The 19,124-nt window shown below is 49.3% G+C and overlaps 1 protein-coding gene across 1 annotated transcript in view; it reads right to left on the minus strand.

Annotated features, from left to right (window-relative positions):
- NUP214 (nucleoporin 214) overlaps positions 1-19,124 on the minus strand; it is a 395,449-nt gene that overhangs the window by 153,480 nt on the left and 222,845 nt on the right. The window lies entirely within an intron of this gene.

Consider the following 19,124-nt stretch of genomic DNA (forward strand, 5'->3'; position numbering starts at 1 on the left):
GCCCAGCATCCTCTACGGACTAGGAGAAAAGGATTTACCGGTAGGTACCAAAATCCTATTTTCTCTTATGTCCTAGAGGATGCTGGGGACTCCAAAAGGACCATGGGGTTTATACCAAAGCTCCAGAACGTGCGGGAGAGTGCGGACGACTCTGCAGCACCGACTGAGCAAACGCAAGGTCCACATCAGCCAGGGTATCAAACTTATAGAACTTAGCAAAAGTGTTTGAACCCGACCAAGTAGCTGCTCGGCAAAGCTGTAACGCCGAGACGCCTTGGGCAGTCGCCCAAGATGAGCCCACTTTCCTGGTAGAATGGGCTTTTACTGACTTCGGCACCGGTAGTCTGGCCGAAGAATGAGCCTGCTGAATCGTACTACAAATTCAGCGTGCAATAGTCTGTTTTGAAGCAGGATGACCAATTTTGTTGGAAGCATACAAGACAAACAGCGTCTCAGTTTTTCTGGCAACAGCTGTCCTAGTGACGTAGATCTTCAACGCTCTCACAACATCCAGAGATTTTGGAATCGCCACAGCCTCCGTAGCCACCGGGACCACAATAGGTTAGTTAATGTGAAATGAAGAAACCACCTTTGGCAGAAATTGTTGACGAGTCCTCAATTCAGCCCTATCCAAATGAAAAATCAAGTACGGGCTCTTATGAGATAAGGCCGCCAACTCTGATACCCGCCTGGCAGACGCCAGCGCCAACAGCATAACTATCTTCCAAGTGAGAAATTTCAACTCAACCTTACGCAAAGGTTCAAACCAGGAAGACATGAGAAACCGTAAGACCACATCAAGATCCCATGGAGCTACAGGAGGCACAAACGGAGGATTGATATGCATTACTCCTTTCACAAAAGTATGAACTTCTGGGAGGACAGCTAATTCTTTTTGAAAGAAAATAGACAAAGCCGAAAACTGCACTTTCATGGAACCTAATTTCAGGCCTGCATCTACTCCTGCCTGTAAAAAGTGGAGAAAGCGACCCAAGTGAAAATCTTCCGCAGGAGCCATTTTAGACTCACACCAGGAAACATACTTTCTCCAAATACGGTGATAATGTTTCGCCGTAACCTCCTGCCTAGCCTTAATGAGAGTTGGAATGACCTCCCCGGGAATACCCTTACGAGCTAAGATCTGGTGCTCAACCTCCTTGCCGTCAAACGCAGCAGCGGTAAGTCTGGAAACACGCATGGACCCTGCAACAACAGGTCCTCTCTTAGAGGAAGCGACCAAGGATCTTAGACCAGTAATTCCTGAAGATCCGGGTACCAGGCCCTTCTTGGCCAATCTGGAACGACGAGAATCGCCTGAACCCCTTGCTCGTCGAATGATCCCCAGTACCTTTGGAATGAGAGGAAGTGGAGGGAACACATACACCGACTGGAACACCCACGGAGACACCAGGGCGTCCACTGCACTGGCTTGTGGGTCCCTTGACCTGGAACAATACCTCGGGAGCTTCTTGTTGAGACGAGATGCCATCATGTCGATCAACGGAATTCTCCAACGTTTTGTCACCTCTGCAAATAACTCTTGGTGAAGAGCGCACTCTCCCGGATGGAGATCGTGTCTGCTGAGGAAATCTGCTTCCCAGTTGTCCACTCCCGGTAGGAAGACTCCTGACAGGGCGCTCACGTGTTGTTCCGCCCAGCGAAGGATTCTTGTGGCCTCCGCCATTGCCGCTCTGCTCCTTGTTCCGCCTTGACGGTTTATATGTGCCACCGCTGTGATGTTGTCTGACTGTACCAGGACAGGTCGACCCTGAAGAAGGCTTCTTGCTTGTAGCAGGCCGTTGTAAATGGCTCTTAACTCGAGAACATTTATGTGGAGACAAGCTTCCTGGAGCGACCATTTCCCCTGGAAGTTTCTTCCTTGGGTGACTGCACCCCAGCCCCGGAGACTTGCATCTGTTGTCAGAAGTACCCAATCCTGGATACCGAACCGGCGTCCCCCTAGGAGGTGAGGACTTTGTAGCCACCACAGGAGAGAAATTCTGGCTCTGGGAGATAGACTTACCTTCCGGTGCATGTGCAGGTGAGACCAGGACCATTTGCTCAGCAAGTCCCACTGAAACACCCGGGCATGAAACCTGCCAAATGGAATGGCTTCGTACGCCGCAACCATTTCCCCCAGAACCCGAGTACAGTGATGGATTGACACACTCCTCGGCCTCCGAAGTTCCCTGACCATCGTCTGCAGTTTCAGAGATTTTTCTTCTGGAAGAAATACTTTCTGTAAATCCGTGTTCAGAATCATGCCCAGAAAAGGCAGCCGAGTGGTCGGAATCAACTGAGATTTTGGCAAATTGAGTACCCAACCGTGCTGTCGCAGAACAGACCGTGACAAATTTACACTTCTCATCAACCGTTCTTTGGACCTCGCCTTTATCAGGAGATCGTCCAAGTACGGGATAATTGTAACCCCTTGTTTGCGAAGGAGAACCATCATTTCCGCCATGACTTTGGTGAAAATCCTCGGAGCCGTGGAAAGCCCAAATGGCAACGTCTGAAATTGGTAATGAGAATCCTGTATCGCAAACCTGAGGAAGGCCTGATGCGAAGGATATATCGGGACGTGTAAGTAGGCATCCTTTATGTCGACCGACGCCATAAAATCCCCCCCTTCCCGGCTGGCAAAATCCGCTCGAAGAGATTTCATCTTGAACTTGAAAACTTTCAAGTATGGATTGAGGGATTTTAGATTTAGAATTGGTCTGACCGAACCGTCCGGTTTCGGCACAACAAAGAGGCTCGAGTAGAACCCCTCCCTCCGTTGGGACGAGGGAACGGGAACAATGACCCTCTGTAGACACAATTTTTGTATCGCTGCCAGCACCACCTCCCTGTCCGGAAGAGCCACTGGTAAGGCCGAAATGAAGAACCGGTGAGGGGGCATCTCCCGAAACTCTAGTTTGTATCCCTGAGACACAATCTCTAGGACCCAAGGATCCAGGTCTGATTGAATCCAGACCTGACTGAATATTCGCAGACGGCCCCCCACCGGTCCGGACTCCCTCAGGGAAGCCCCAGCGTCATGCGGTGGACTTGGTAGAGGCAGGGGAGGACTTTTGGTCCTGGGCGCCTGACACTGCAGGTGGTTTCCTTCCCCTTCCTCTACCCTTTGAAGCGAGGAAGGACGAACCTTTTCCACGCCTGTATTTATTGTGACGAAAGGACTGCATCTGCTGATGTGGTGCCTTTTTCTGTTGTGTGGGAACATAAGGAAGAAAAGAGGACTTACCCGCAGTCGCGGTCGAGACCAGGTCAGCCAAGCCGTCTCCAAACAAGACAGTACCTTTGAAGGGTAAAGCTTCCATAGCTCTCTTGGAGTCGGCATCAGCATTCCATTGATGGATCCACAACGCCCTCCTGGCTGATATCGACATGGCATTGGCTCTTGATCCCAAGAGACAAACATCCCTCGCTGCATCCTTCAGGTAATCTGCAGCGTCCTTGATATAACCAAGAGTCAAAAGAACATTATCTTTATCAAGGGTATCCATATCATTAGCTAAATTCTCAGCCCATTTAGCAATAGCACTACTCGCCCATACCGACGCCACAGCAGGTCTGAGCAATGCACTCGAATTAGCGAAAATGGACTTCAGAGACGTCTCCAGCTTGCGATCCGCCGGATCTTTGAGAGCTGCCGTGTCAGGAGACGGAAGCACCACTTTCTTAGATAAGCGAGATAGAGCTTTGTCAACATTTGGAGACGCCTCTCCCATTTTTCCCTGTCATTAGAGGGGAACGGATATGCCATGTAAATCCTCTTGGGAATCTGCCACCTCTTATCCGGCGACTCCCAAGCCTTTTCACAGAGTATTCATTTCATGAGAGGGGGGAAACTTCACCTCAGGTTTTTTTTTTCCTTGAACAAGCAAATCCCTGTTTCCTGTACCGCAGGTTCATCAGAAATGTGTAAAACATCTTTTATAGCCACAATCATGTACTGAATACTCTTAACTAATCGTGGATGTAAAGCAGCCTCAGTGAAATCGACCTCGGAATCAGAGTCCGTGTCGGTATCAGTATCTACCACTTGAGTAAATGGCCGCTTTTGCGACCCGGATGGGGTCCGCACCTGAGACAAAGCCTCTTCCATGGACTTTTTCCACACCTGTGTCTGTGACTCAGACTTATCTAATCTCTTCGATAAAGAAGCTACATTCGTATTAATCGTACTGAGCAATGCGAGTAAATCAGGTGTTGGCTGTGTCGACAGTCTCAAATCTAGCCCAGCATCCGCTCCCCCAATAACCTCCTCTGGTGAATAACATTCAGCCTCAGACATGCCGACACGTAGTACCGACACACAGATACACACAGAACGTCTCAGCTAGGTGACAGGCCCACAATGAAGCCCAGATAGAGGACACAGAGGGAGTATGCCAGCTCACACCCCAGCGCCCATATATCCCGACAAAAGATATATGTACCCAGCGCTGCTTAAATTATAATGATAAAATGCACCACACTGCGGCCCCCCCCCCCCTTCTGATTAGCTCCCCGTTACTTGAGAGGAGATGTGGAGGTCCCGGCAGCGTCTCCTTCAGCCGCGTGTTGAAGGAGAAGATGGCGCTGTGAGCCGCGGGACGAAGCTCCGCCCCTTCCCGGCGCGCTTCGGCCCGCCAAATTCGAAATTGAAAAGATGCTGGCGGGGGTTTTAGAAACGGTGCCGAGGCACCGAAAAGCTTTCTGCCGGACCCCGAGCTCCAGTAACATGCTGCCCAGGGCGCCCCGCCCCCCCCAGCGCCCTGCACCCTGTGATTACCGTCGGTGGATGTGTGTGGGAGCATGGAGCGCAGCGTTACCACTGCGCTGTAACTGGTTACTGAAGTCTTCTGCCGTCCTGAAGTCTTATGTTCTTCTCATACTCACCCGACTTCTTTCTTCTGGCTTCTGTGAGGGGGTGACGGCGCGGCTCCGGGAACAAGCAGCTAGGCGCACCAAGTGATCGAACCCTCTGGAGCTAATGGTGTCCAGTAGCCGAGAAGCAGAGCCCTTAAACCAGAGATTCTCAAACTCTGTCCTCGTGGGCCCACACAGTGCATGTTTTGCAGGTAACCCAGGTGCTCAGGTGTATTAATTACTCACTGACACATTTTAAAAAATCCACAGGTGGAGCTAAATATTTCACTTGTGATTCTGTGAGGAGACCTGCAAAACATGCACTGTGTGGGCCCCCGAGGACAGAGTTTGAGAACCTCTGCCTTAAACTAAGAAGAAGTAGGTCCTGCTTCTCTCCCATAACTCCCACGCTGCAGGGAGCCTGTAGCCAGCAGGTCTGCCTGAAAATAAAAAACCTAACAAAGTCTTTTCCAGAGAAACTCAGGAGAGCTCCCCTAGTGAGTGTCCAGTCAGTCCTGAGCACAAATTCTAACTGAGGTCTGGAGGAAGGGCATAGAGGGAGGAGCCAGTTCACACCCAGTTTAAGTCTTTTCAGTGTGCCCAAGCTCCTGCGGATCCCGTCTATACCCCATGGTCCTTTTGGAGTCCCCAGCATCCTCTAGGACGTAAGAGAAATAATGGGCTCGAGTCATTTTAAGTTTAAATTAATGAACCTTTCACTGGACTAATCCCATTATTATACAGCGATTAGGACCCATAAGTATTTTCCAACATTGCTTTCAAATTCATCCAGATGCCAAACAGCGGTACGTTTCCACCTACTATGCGCCTTTCAATAGAATATTCTATTCTTTATTACTTTTACTGTAAAAAAACGTCTTTACTACTTTTACTGTAAGTAATTACTAGGGAAAAGGGGCTTGGAAAAGCAGTCAGTGGGCGGGATTCAAATCTTTTCTGCCCCCTCCCACTCCCATCGCGCACGCCGGCAGTATTCAAATGTTACTGCCGATGGTCGCGATATCAGCATTTCAGCTCGCCACCCACAGGGGTGGTGAGCTGAAATGCGTGAAAAGTGACCCGTTTGGACGCCCAAACGGGACTTTTCCCGATCGCACCCATGTCTTTAGTCGGGTTTAGCTGCTTTATGTGGCTAAGCCCGGCTCTTATGGGCGCGATCAGCGTGAAAACGGGGGTAATTAGAATATCGCCCCATGATCTACCGTCACTTTAGACGGGAGATCGGGGGCGATAAAAGATTTGAATCCCGTCCAATGAGCACTAGGCTGAGTGCCCCCTACAAGGAAATTATTTTTTTTCTCATTTGTTCCCTTACTTTTACTGTAACCACATATCTTTTACCGTAAATAACCCTAATGGTACCCATACACTTGTGCGATGCCCATACACTTGTGCGACATAGCGGGACATCGCACCGGCAGTTCAAGTGCGATGAAATCGCACCTGAACTGCCAAAGTGATTACCATGCGATCATGCAATACATCGCATGGTAATCATGTGATCGGCACATCACCGCCAAGTGGGAGGGTGCCCATCGCAGTGCGATATATCACATGTGGTTTAAAAATAAGAATTTACTTACCGATAATTCTATTTCTCGTAGTCCGTAGTGGATGCTGGGGACTCCGTAAGGACCATGGGGAATAGCGGCTCCGCAGGAGACTGGGCACAAAAGTAAAGCTTTAGAACTACCTGGTGTGCACTGGCTCCTCCCCCTATGACCCTCCTCCAAGCCTCAGTTAGGATACTGTGCCCGGACGAGCGTACACAATAAGGAAGGATTTTGAATCCCGGGTAAGACTCATACCAGCCACACCAATCACACCATATAACTTGTGATCTAAACCCAGTTAACAGCATGATAACAGAGGAGCCTCTAGAAAAGATGGCTCACTACAGCAATAACCCGATTTTTTGGTAACAATAACTATGTACCAGTATTGCAGACAATCCGCACTTGGGATGGGCGCCCAGCATCCACTACGGACTACGAGAAATAGAATTATCGGTAAGTAAATTCTTATTTTCTCTAACGTCCTAAGTGGATGCTGGGGACTCCGTAAGGACCATGGGGATTATACCAAAGCTCCCAAACGGGCGGGAGAGTGCGGATGACTCTGCAGCACCAATTGAGAGAACTCCAGGTCCTCCTCAGCCAGGGTATCAAATTTGTAGAATTTTACAAACGTATTTGCTCCTGACCAAGTAGCTGCTCTGCAAAGTTGTAAAGCCGAGACCCCTCGGGCAGCCGCCCAAGATGAGCCCACCTTCCTTGTGGAATGGGCTTTTACAGATTTTGGCTGTGGCAGGCCTGCCACAGAATGTGCAAGCTGAATTGTACTACAAATCCAACGAGCAATAGTCTGCTTAGAAGCAGGAGCACCCAGCTTGTTGGGTGCATACAGAATAAACAACGAGTCAGATTTTCTGACTCCAGCCGTCCTGGAAACCTATATTTCCAGAACTTTGACAACGTCTAGCAACTTGGAGTCCTCCAAGTCCCTAGTAGCCGCAGGCACCACAATAGGTTTATTCAGGTGAAACGCTGAAAAACCACCTTAGGGAGAAACTGAGGACAAGTCCTCAATTCCGCCCTGTCCGAATGGAAAATCAGATGAGGGCTTTTACAGGATAAAGCCGCCAATTCTGACACGCACCTGGCCCAGGCCAGGGCCAACAGCATGACCACTTCCCATGTGAGATATTTTAACTCCACATATTTAAGTGGTTCAAACCAATGTGACTTTTGGAACCCAAAAACTACATTTAGATCCCGAGGTGCCACTGGAGGCACAAAAGGAGGCTGTATATACAGTACCCCTTTCACAAACGTCTGAACTTCAGGGACTGAGCTAGTTCTTTTTGGAAGAAAATTGACAGGGCCGAAATTTGAACCTTAATGGACTCCCATTTCAGGCCCATAGACACTCCTGTTTGCAGGAAATGTAGGAATCGACCTAGTTGAAAACTTCCTCCGTCGGGGCCTTACTGGCCTCGCACCACGCAACATATTTTCGCCAAATGCGGTGATAATGTTTTGCGGTTATATCTTTCCTGGCTTTGATCAGGATAGGAATGACTTCATCCGGAATGCCTTTCTCCTTCAGGATCCGGCGTTCAACCGCCATGCTGTCAAACGCAGCCGCGGTAAGTCTTGGAACAGACAGGGTCCTTGCTGGAGCAGGTCCCTTCTTAGAGGTAGAGGCCACGGATCCTCCGTGAGCATCTCTTGAAGTTCCGGTTACCAAGTCCTTCTTGGCCAATCCGGAGCCACGAATATAGTGCTTACTCCTCTCCATCTTATAATTCTCAGTACCTTGGGTATGAGAGGCAGAGGAGGGAACACATACACTGACTGGTACACCCACTGTGTTACCAGAGCGTCCACAGCTATTGCCTGAGGGTCCCTTGACCTGGCGCAATACTTGTCGAGTTTTATAAACATGTGGAAGACTTCTGGGTGAAGTCCCCACTCTCCCGGGTGGAGGTCGTGTCTGCTGAGGAAGTCTGCTTCCCAGTTGTCCACTCCCGGAATGAATACTGCTGACAGTGCTATCACATGATTTTCCGCCCAGCGAAGAATCCTTGCAGCTTCTGCCATTGCCCCCCTGCTTCTTGTGTCACCCTGTCTGTTTACGTGGGTGACTGCCGTGATGTTGTCCGAATGGATCAACTCCGGGTGACCTTGAAGCAGAGGTCTTGCTGAGCTTAGAGCATTGTAAATGGCCCTTAGCTTCAGGATATTTATGTGAAGTGATGTCTCCAGGCTTGACCATAAGCTCTGGAAATTCCTTCCCTGTGTGACTGCTCCCCAGCCTCGCAGGCTGGCATCCGTGGTCACCAGGACCCAGTCCTGAATGTGCGGCCCTCTAGAGATGAGCACTCTGCAACCACCACAGGAGAGACACCCTTGTGCTTGGTGACAGGGTTATCCGCTGATGCATCTGAAGATGCGACCTGGACCATTTGTCCAGCAGGTCCCACTGGAAAGTTCTCGCGTGGAATTTGCCGAATGGGATTGCTTCGTAGGAAGCCACCATTTTTCCCAGAACCATTTCATTGATGTACTGAGACTTGGCTCGGTTATAGGAGGTTCCCGACTAGCTCGGATAACTCCCTGACTTTCTCCTCCGGGAGAAACACCTTTTTCTGGACTGTGTCCAGGATCATCCCTAGGAACAGAAGACGAGTCGTCGGAATCAGCTGCGATTTTGGAATATTGAGAATCCAATCGTGCTGCCGCAACACTACCTGAGATAGTGCTGCACCGACCTCCAACTGTTCCCTGGATCTTACCCTTATCAGGGAATCGTCCAAGTAAGGGATAACTAAAATTTCCTTCCTTCGAAGGAGTATCATCATTTCGGCCATTACCTTGGTAAAGACCCGGGGTGCCGTGGACCATCCATACGGCAGCGTCTGAAACTGATAGTGACAGTTCTGTACCATAAACCTGAGGTACCCTTGGTGAGAAGGGTAAATTGGGACATGAAGGTAAGCATCCTTGATGTCCCGAGACATCATGTAGTCCCCTTCTTCCAGGTTCGCAATCACTGCTCTGAGTGACTCAATCTTGAATTTGAACCTCCGTATGTAAGTGTTCAAGATTTTAGATTTAGAATGGTCTCACCGAGCCGTCCGGCTTCGGTACCACAACAGTGTGGAATAATACCCCGTTCCCTGTTGCAGGAGGGGTACCTTGATTATCACCTGCTGGGAATACAGCTTGTGAATGGCTTCCAAAACTGCCTCCCTGTCAGAAGGAGACATCGGTAAAGCAGACTTTAGGAAACGGCGAGGGGGAGACGTCTCGAATTCCAATTTGTACCCCTGAGATATCACCTGAAGGATCCAGGGGTCTACTTGCGAGTGAGCCCACTGCGCGCTGAAATTCATTGAGACGGGCCCCCACCGTGCCTGATTCTGCTTGTTAAGCCCCAGCGTCATACTGAGGGCCTGGCAGAGGCGGGAGAGGGCTTCTGTTCCTGGGAACTGGCTGATTTCTGCAGCCTTTTTCCTCTCCCTCTGTCACGGGGAAGAAAATAGGATTTTGGTACTTACCAGGTAAATCCTTTTCTTTGAATCCATAGGGGGGCACTGGAGTACTCTTGGGATATGGACGGCTTCCACCGGAAGAAGGCACTGAATAAATTAATTTTGAGACTACTCCTCCCCTCCATATCCTCGAGCACCTCAGTGTTTTTTACTGAGCCGAACAGGATCGATAGAGAGATTGACAAAAGGAGAATTACATATAACATCACGGACAACAATAAAGTTGACACATAACGTAACTGACAACTAAACAGTTGACACCATAACCGATTAACATTTGTTAAATTTAAACCAGTCGTGAAAGTGTGTTACCATAAGAACCACTGAACTTACTCTAAAACAGGTAAACTGCTCTGGGTGGGCGTCCAGTGCCCCCTATGGATTCAAAGAAAAGGATTTACCTGGTAAGTACCAAAATCCTATTTTCTTTTTCATCCACTAGGGGTCACTGGAGTACTCTTGGGATGTACCAAAGTTTCCCCCGTGGGCGGGAGAGTTGTTTGGCACCTGTAACACCAGGCGGCCAAAGCTAGATGCTGGTGCCGCAAACGTATCAAACTTGTAAAAGCGCACAAACGTGTGCACTGAAGACCAAGTAGCCGCACGGCAAAGCTGTGTCGTAGAAGCCCCACGACTCGCTGCCCATGACGTTCCCACAGAACGTGTGGAATGAGCTGTTACTGATGTAGGTGGCTGTAACCTAGCATGAAGGTAAGCCTGACGAATGGTCAGTCTAATCCATCTGGATAAGGTCTGCTTAGAGGCTGGCCAACCCCTCTTGGCCGCATCATAGAGAACAAACAACGTATCCGTCTTACGAACTGTAGACGTTCGGGATACATAAACGCGTAAAGCGCGAACCACATCCAACGTTCCAGAATTTTCTGTTAATACCGGAACTACTATTGGTTGATTGATGTGAAAAGACGACACTACCTTTGGTAGGAAAGCGGGATTCGTCCGAAGTTCCGCTCTGTCATCATGAAAAACTAAATACGGTGACTTGCACGACAAGGCACCTAAATCTGAAACACGCCTTGCCGAAGCTAAGGCTAAAAGAAAAATCGTTTTCCAAGTGAGAAATTTAATATCCACTTGTTGTAAGGGTTCAAAGTAAAAGCACTGTAAGAAATCTAAAACCAGATTCAAGTCCCATGGCGCTGTAGGTGGAATGAATGGAGGCTGTACTCTCAGTACACCCTGCAGAAACGTATGTACCGACGGCAACAAAGCCAATTTCCTTTGAAAGTAAATTGACAATGCAGATACCTGCACCTTTAGTGTGGATAGACGTAGTCCTCCATCTAACCACATCTGTAGAAATAACAAAAGACGGGATAATTTGAAAGATGATGTCGGAAACTTCCGAGCTTCACACCAACCTATATAAGTACGTCAGATTCTGTAATAATGAGCTGCCGTAACCGGCTTCCTAGCTCGTACCATGGTTGGTATAACAGACCCAGGAATGCCCTCTCTTCTTAAGATGGCCTTTTCAACAGCCACCCCGTCAAACGCAGCCGCGCTAAATCGGGGTAAAGGAACGGACCCTGTTGTAACAGGTCCGGACGTAGTGGGAGTGGCCAAGGATCGTCTGCGAGTAGTCCGAGGAGATCCGAGAACCAAGTTCTCCGAGGCCAATGAGGCGCTATTAGTATGACTGTGACGGACCCTCTCTTGATCCGTTTTAGTAACAGCGAGAGCAGCGGAAACGGTGGAAACAGGTACACGAGGCTGTACGGCCACGCGGCTGTGAGAGCATCCACCGCCACTGCCTTTGGATCTCTCGTTCTGGACACATATCGTGACACTTGATGATTGTGGCGGGATGCCATCAGATCCACCTGAGGGTAACCCCACCTCTGGACCAACATCTGAAACACTTCTGGATTTAATGCCCACTCTCCTGGATGAAAATCCCGACGACTGAGAAAATCTGCCTCCCAGTTGTCCACTCCCGGAATGAACACTGCCGACAATATCACCTGGTGATATTCGGCCCACCTGAGGATCCGAGCTACTTCCCGCATTGCCATGCGGCTTCTCGTTCCTCCTTGTTTGTTTATGTATGCGACCGCCGTCGCATTGTCTGACTGCACCTGAACAGTCTGAAAACGAAACATGTGCACTGCTTGTCTTAGCGCATTGTAAATCGCCCGGAGTTCCAGGACATTTATAGATAGCAATCTTTCGTGATCTGCCCAGAGGCCCTGGAGCCGATAACTCTGAACTACAGCTCCCCAACCTCTGAGACTCGCGTCTGTTGTAAGAATTATCCAATTCCAGACGCCGAACCGTCTCCCTGCAGATAGATTGTGTATCTTTAGCCACCAGAGAAGAGACACCCTGACCTGTGGCGACAATCTCACCCTGTGGTGAATCTGCAGATGTGAGCCCGACCACTGTGCTAGCACCTCCAGTTGAAAAGGACGTGAGTGAAATCTTCCGAACTGAAGCGCTTCGAAAGCCGCCACCATTGTGCCTAAAAGGCGAATGCACAAATGTACTGAGACTGTGCGTGGCTTGAGCACTAATTGTACCAGATGACGAATGACCTGTACTTTCTGTTGTGGTAGGTAAATTTTTTGATTTACTGTATCGAAAATCATCCCTAGGAATTGAAGTCGTTGAGACGGAATTAGATGTGATTTCTTGAAACTGACTATCCAACCGTGCTGAACTAGTACATTGTACGTTAGCAACGCATGCTGGAGAAGCATCTGTTGAGACGGAGCCTTGATGAGTAGATCGTCCAAATACGGAACAATTATTACTCCTAGGGATCTGAGATGAGCTATCATCACGGACATCACCTTGGTGAATACCCGAGGCGCTGATGAGAGGCCAAACGGCAGAGCCTGAAACTGGTAGTGGTCTCGTCTTATTGCAAACCTTAAGAAACTCTGATGAGGTGGCCAAATCGGAATGTGTAAGTACGCATCTTTGAGATCCAGCGCAATCATGAATTCCTGTGGCTCTAAACCTGCAATTACTGACCTGAGAGATTCCATCTTGAATCTGTAGTAAGTGACGTATTGATTGAGACCCTTTAGGTTCAATATTGGCCTGACTGAGCCATCTGGCTTTGGTACCACAAACAGACTGGAATAATAACCCTGCCCCTGTTCTTGCACAGGGACCGGAATCACAACTGCAGCATTCAGCAGAGACTGAATGGCAACCTGCAGAACTGCCTTCTTGTCGTCCGACACAGGCAGTCCTGTCTTGAAAAACCTCCTTGACGGAAGACAATCGAACTCTATTTTGTAACCCTCTATCACTAAATTGCGGATCCACCCATCTGTGGACGTCTGAAGCCACGCCCCCTGAAAGCTCTGAAGGCGTGCTCCCACAATTGGAGATCCGAGATGGGCTGGGAGCCCGTCATGCCACTGGCTTGTTAGTGGTCTTAGCGTCTTGACGACGTGCATTGGATTGTTGGGCACCACGTCCCCGACCTCTTCTACCAAGCGTGACCGCTCCTGTGCCCCGCCCACGAAAGGGCTGAGTTCTAAAGGATTTGAACGCCGGACCAGAATATTTCCGTTTAGGTACAGTTGTAGGCGATGGAAGAAACACAGACTTTCCTCCCGTAGCCTCAGAAATCCATCTGTCCAATTCAGGACCGAAAAGCTTCTCGCCACCGTAAGGTAATGCCTCTATACCTTTTTTAACCTCCGCCTCCGCTTGCCAAGAACGTAGCCAAAGTGCTCGTCGTGCTGTGACTAGCGATGAAGAAAGGCGAGAAGTAAGCTGACAGACGTCAGTAGAAGCTGTACATAGATATTCAGCAGCTTCCCAGATTTGATCCGCGAGAAGTATAAGATGATCATCCTGTAGAGCCGACTTGAGCGCTTTTATCCATACCATTAATGCTTTAGTAACCCAAATGCCAACCAACCCAGGTCTCAGCAGCACTCCTGCTGCTGTATACATGGACTTTAGCATAGATTCTATTTTACGATCTGCAGGGTCTTTAAGCGTAGTAGCAGTTGGTACTGGTATGGTTAACTTCCTTGTAAGTTTAGATACGGACGAATCCACCAAAGGTGGGTTCTCCCATGTAGCTGTCATGGACTCTGGAAACGGGTAACTCGATTTAAATCTACGAGGTATAGAAAACCGTTTATCCGGATTTTTCCGTGTTTCCAGTAACATTTTATTAAGAGATTCCGAAACAGGAAAACACATCGGAGATCTCTGTCGTTTAGTAAAGACTACTTCATCATTCGTCAGAGGCTCCTCAGTTTCCGTAAACTCCAGCGACTGACGCACTGCTCTGATGAGATGATCAATGCCTGGGCTGTCAAAATCGTCACTGTCTGACTGTTGGTCTATTTCGCCCTCCTCATACTCATGTTCAGTGAGGTCTAGCATCGCAGAAACTGGCAAATAATTAGGAAAAGGAAACTTATCCTTTCCACCCAAGGTGGACTTTTGACCAGATTGAGACTCCTCTGGTAACTCAAGCGGTCTCCTCTTAAACTCAGATCTTGCCGCCTCCCGCTCTTCACGAGAGGCGGCCAATTCTGATTGCAAACCAGCTAAGACATTTGCAAGCATAGCCCATGGAGGGTCCGGAGACGAACCTGGCTTTAATTCTGGAGTGGAAATCGTATTTGTATTAATAACACATACTGTACATGTGGTAGATCCATCAGGCAACACACTTTTACAGACATGACAAGAAAATTGTTTCTTAGATTTTGCTGGTGTCTTACTCATTATGAAGACAGACAATACAAACTACACACAGACAGTTTGCACGACTCAGTAATAACACTAAGGTTCTTTGTATATATCAGGCAAGTGCAGTGCACGCCAGCAATAAGAAAACTGATTCCCAAATTCCCCTAACACCCCTCTTAAGTAGAGATGTAATATAGGAACCCTGGAACAGACAGGAGAAACATGAAGTATGTTAAATACCAAGTTTTCCGTATAATACACAGTCAAAGCTTAATACTGCTAATACTGCTAATGTGTCTCCCCCCACCCCCACGAACTCCGTGTACAGCACCGGGTCGGAGGCACCGTGGAACGCACAGCATAGGGCCGTGGAGCGGCCTATACCTGTGTAGCCAAGGCAGCGGGGAACTCATCGGCTGCTGCGGCGCTGGGAGCGGCGGTCAGCGGGAGCAGAGAGCGTACTGCATAGAGCCGTGGAGCGGCCTATGCACACGCGCTCCGAGTCGCGGGAGAACACACAGCATAGAGCCGTGGAGCGGCCTATACCTGTGTAGCCAGGCAGCGGGGAACTCATCGGCGGCTGAGGTGCTGGGAGCGGCGGTCAGCGGGAGCAGAGAGCGCACTGCATAGAGCCGTGAAGCGGCCTATGCACACGTGCTCCGGGCAATGTATCTAGAATGCGGCGCTGGATAATGTGCTCAGGCTGTCCCCCAATACATTCCCTCAACAGTGGGGCGGCAGCGTAAGCTGACCGCCCCTACCCAACATACCTGGACAGTAACGAGGTCTATGACGGGGCTTCTTATTCAAGCTCCGTCCAGCTTCTAGCAGGCAGCCTGCACGTGGTGTGAGGGAGCTCTTTACAGAGAGGTCCGACACTCACAGCTGCTCTCAGCAGCTTCCACTATCCCTGACCCACGCCTCTCAGAAGGGGGGAAAGGATGTGGCAATTATTGAAAGAAAAAACAAAACTTAGAAAAAATTCCAATACTTGTGGACAAACTCCACCAGCCTTCTGTGTCGAGCACAGAAAAAACACTGAGGTGCTCGAGGATATGGAGGGGAGGAGTAGTCTCAAAATTAATTTATTCAGTGCCTTCTTCCGGTGGAAGCCGTCCATATCCCAAGAGTACTCCAGTGACCCCTAGTGGATGAAAAAGAAATGAGGAACCCTTTGCCCGCTTGCCCACGAAAAGACCTGATAATACGGCGTCTTCTTATGTTGAGAGGCGACCTGGGGTACAAACGTGGATTTCCCAGCTGTTGCCGTGGCCACCAGGTCTGAAAGACCGACCCCAAATAACTCCTCCCCTTAATAAGGCAATACTTCCAAATGCCGTTTGGAATCCGCATCACCTGACCACTGTCGTGTCCATAACCCTCTACTGGCAGAAATGGACAACGCACTTAGACTTGATGCCAGTCGGCAAATATTCCGCTGTGCATCACGCATATATAGAAATGAATCTTTTAAATGCTCTATAGGCAATAATATACTGTCCCTATCTAGGGTATCAATATTTTCAGTCAGGGAATCCGACCACGCCAACCCAGCACTGCACATCCAGGCTGAGGCGATTGCTGGTCGCAGTATAACACCAGTATGTGTGTAAATACATTTTAGGATACCCTCCTGCTTTCTATCAGCAGGATCCTTAAGGGCGGCCATCTCAGGAGAGGGTAGAGCCCTTGTTCTTACAAGCGTGTGAGCGCTTTATCCACCCTAGGGGGTGTTTCCCAACGCACCCTAACCTCTGGCGGGAAAGGATATAATGCCAATAACATTTTAGAAATTATCAGTTGTTATCGGGGGAAAACCACGCATCATCACACACCTCATTTAATTTCTCAGATTCAGGAAAACTACAGGTAGTTTTTCCTCACCGAACATAATACCCCTTTTTGGTGGTACTCGTATTATCAGAAATGTGTAAAACATTTTTCATTGCCTCAATCATGTAACGTGTGGCCCTACTGGAAGTCACATTTGTCTCTTCACCGTCGACACTGGAGTCAGTATCCGTGTCGGCGTCTATATCTGCCATCTGAGGTAACGGGCGCTTTAGAGCCCCTGACGGCCTATGAGACGTCTGGACAGGCACAAGCTGAGTAGCCGGCTGTCTCATGTCAACCACTGTCTTTTATACAGAGCTGACACGGTCACGTAATTCCTTCCAACAGTTCATCCACTCAGGTGTCGACCCCCTAGGGGGTGACATCACTATTACAGGCAATCTGCTCCGTCTCCACATCATTTTTCTCCTCATACATGTCGACACAAACGTACCGACACACAGCACACACACAGGGAATGCTCTGATAGAGGACAGGACCCCACTAGCCCTTTGGGGAGACAGAGGGAGAGTTTGCCAGCACACACCAGAGCGCTATATATATATATATATACAGGGATAACCTTATATAAGTGTTTTTCCCCTTATAGCTGCTGTATTTTTAATACTGCGCCTAATTAGTGCCCCCCTCTCTTTTTTAACCCTGCAACGGAGCTGTGAGGGAAAATGGCGCCAGTGTGCTGAGGAGATAGGCTCCGCCCCCTTCTCGGCGGCCTTATCTCCCGTTTTTCTGTGTATTCTGGCAGGGGTTAAATTCATCCATATAGCCCAGGAGCTATATGTGATGCATTTTTTTGCCATCCAAGGTGTTTTTATTGCGTCTCAGGGCGCCCCCCCCCCCAGCGCCCTGCACCCTCAGTGACCGGAGTGTGAAGTGTGCTGAGAGCAATGGCGCACAGCTGCAGTGCTGTGCGCTACCTTGTTGAAGACAGGACGTCTTCAGCCGCCGATTTTCCGGACCTCTTCTGTCTTCTGGCTCTGTAAGGGGGCCGGCGGCGCGGCTCTGGGACCTATCCATGGCTGGGCCTGTGATCGGTCCCTCTGGAGCTAATGTCCAGTAGCCTAAGAAGCCCAATCCACTCTGCACGCAGGTGAGTTCGCTTCTTCTCCCCTTAGTCCCTCGATGCAGTGAGCCTGTTGCCAGCAGGTCTCACTGAACATAAAAAACCTAAAACTAAACTTTTCACTAAGCAGCTCAGGAGAGCCACCTAGTGTGCACCCTTCTCGTTCGGGCACAAAAATCTAACTGAGGCTTGGAGGAGGGTCATAGGGGGAGGAGCCAATTCACACCAGGTAGTTCTAAAGCTTTACTTTTGTGCCCAGTCTCCTGCGGAGCCGCTATTCCCCATGGTCCTTACGGAGTCCCCAGCATCCACTTAGGACGTTAGAGAAAACCAAATGCGATCGCACTGCGATGCGAGAAATATTAAGTGCAGCGCATACTATCTTGAGACGCGTCAGTCGAGCGGCGTGCCCGCGCATCGCGTCTCAAGGTACCTAAAATGTGCATACAATTCTTCGATTTTTCTCACAGTTGAGGTAGAAACCGAAGGATAGCACCGATAATCTTACAAGTGTATGGGCACCATTAGACAGACACTGCTTCAATAGTAGAATATTCTACAGCTTTACTACTTTTACTGTAAAGAAATCTCTTCACCACTTTTACTGTAAGCAAATATCTTCACTACTTTTACAGTAAATAAGGGTTGGGTATGGAATCCCGGCTGCCAGGATTCCGGCCACCAGAATGACAGCAGCGGGGCGAGCGCTAGAAAGCCCCTTGCAGGCACGGTGCGCTCGCCACAGGTTCTATTTCCACTCTATGGGTGTCGTGGACACCCATGAGTGTAAATAACCCTGGTGCAGCTGTCGGCATTCTCGGCGGTCGGGATCCTGGTGTCCATATTCTGACTGCAGGATCCCGACCGCCGGGATAGTAACTACATCCCGTAAATAACCCTTAAACAGACACTGCTTCAGTAGTAGAATATTCTACAGCTTTACTAATTTTACTATAAATAACCCCTAGCACAGACACAGGCACTGCTTCAACAGTAGTGTATGGAGAGTACATATTGGCAGTAATTCAGACCTGATCGCTAGGCTGCGTTATCGTACAGCGGGCGATCAGGTCTAAACTGCGCAAACTCCGCAATGCGCAGGCGAGTCACACGGGTACAAAGCGGATCGCCGCTCAGCGATGGGTTTGTGCGAAGGATCCATTCACACGGGCGTTCGCAAGGAGACGTTTGTGGGTGTCAACTGACCGTTTTCTGGGAGTGGTTGGAAAAACGCAGACGTGTACATGCGTGTGCAGGGAGGGTGTCTGATGTCAGTTCCGGTCCCGGACAGGCTGAAGAGATCGCAGCAGCTGAGTCAGTCCTGGGCTGCGCAGAGTCTGCACAACATCTGTACAGCTCTGCTACACATGCGTTCACACACTTGCACAGCTAAAATACACTCCCCTGTAGGCAGCGACTCTCCGTTCGCAGTAGTGCAAAAATCGCCTGCTAGCGATCAGGTCTGAATTAGGCCCCTTGTTACAGGATCCTTGAAGAAAGGAGGTTTACATTGCTGCTTACATTTATATTGTGGTGTTTGGTAGTACCCTGGGTGTCATTTTTATTTCACATATTTGTTTTTTC

Source organism: Pseudophryne corroboree, chromosome 8 (assembly GCF_028390025.1).
Source record: "Pseudophryne corroboree isolate aPseCor3 chromosome 8, aPseCor3.hap2, whole genome shotgun sequence".
Taxonomy (NCBI): Eukaryota; Metazoa; Chordata; class Amphibia; order Anura; family Myobatrachidae; genus Pseudophryne; species Pseudophryne corroboree.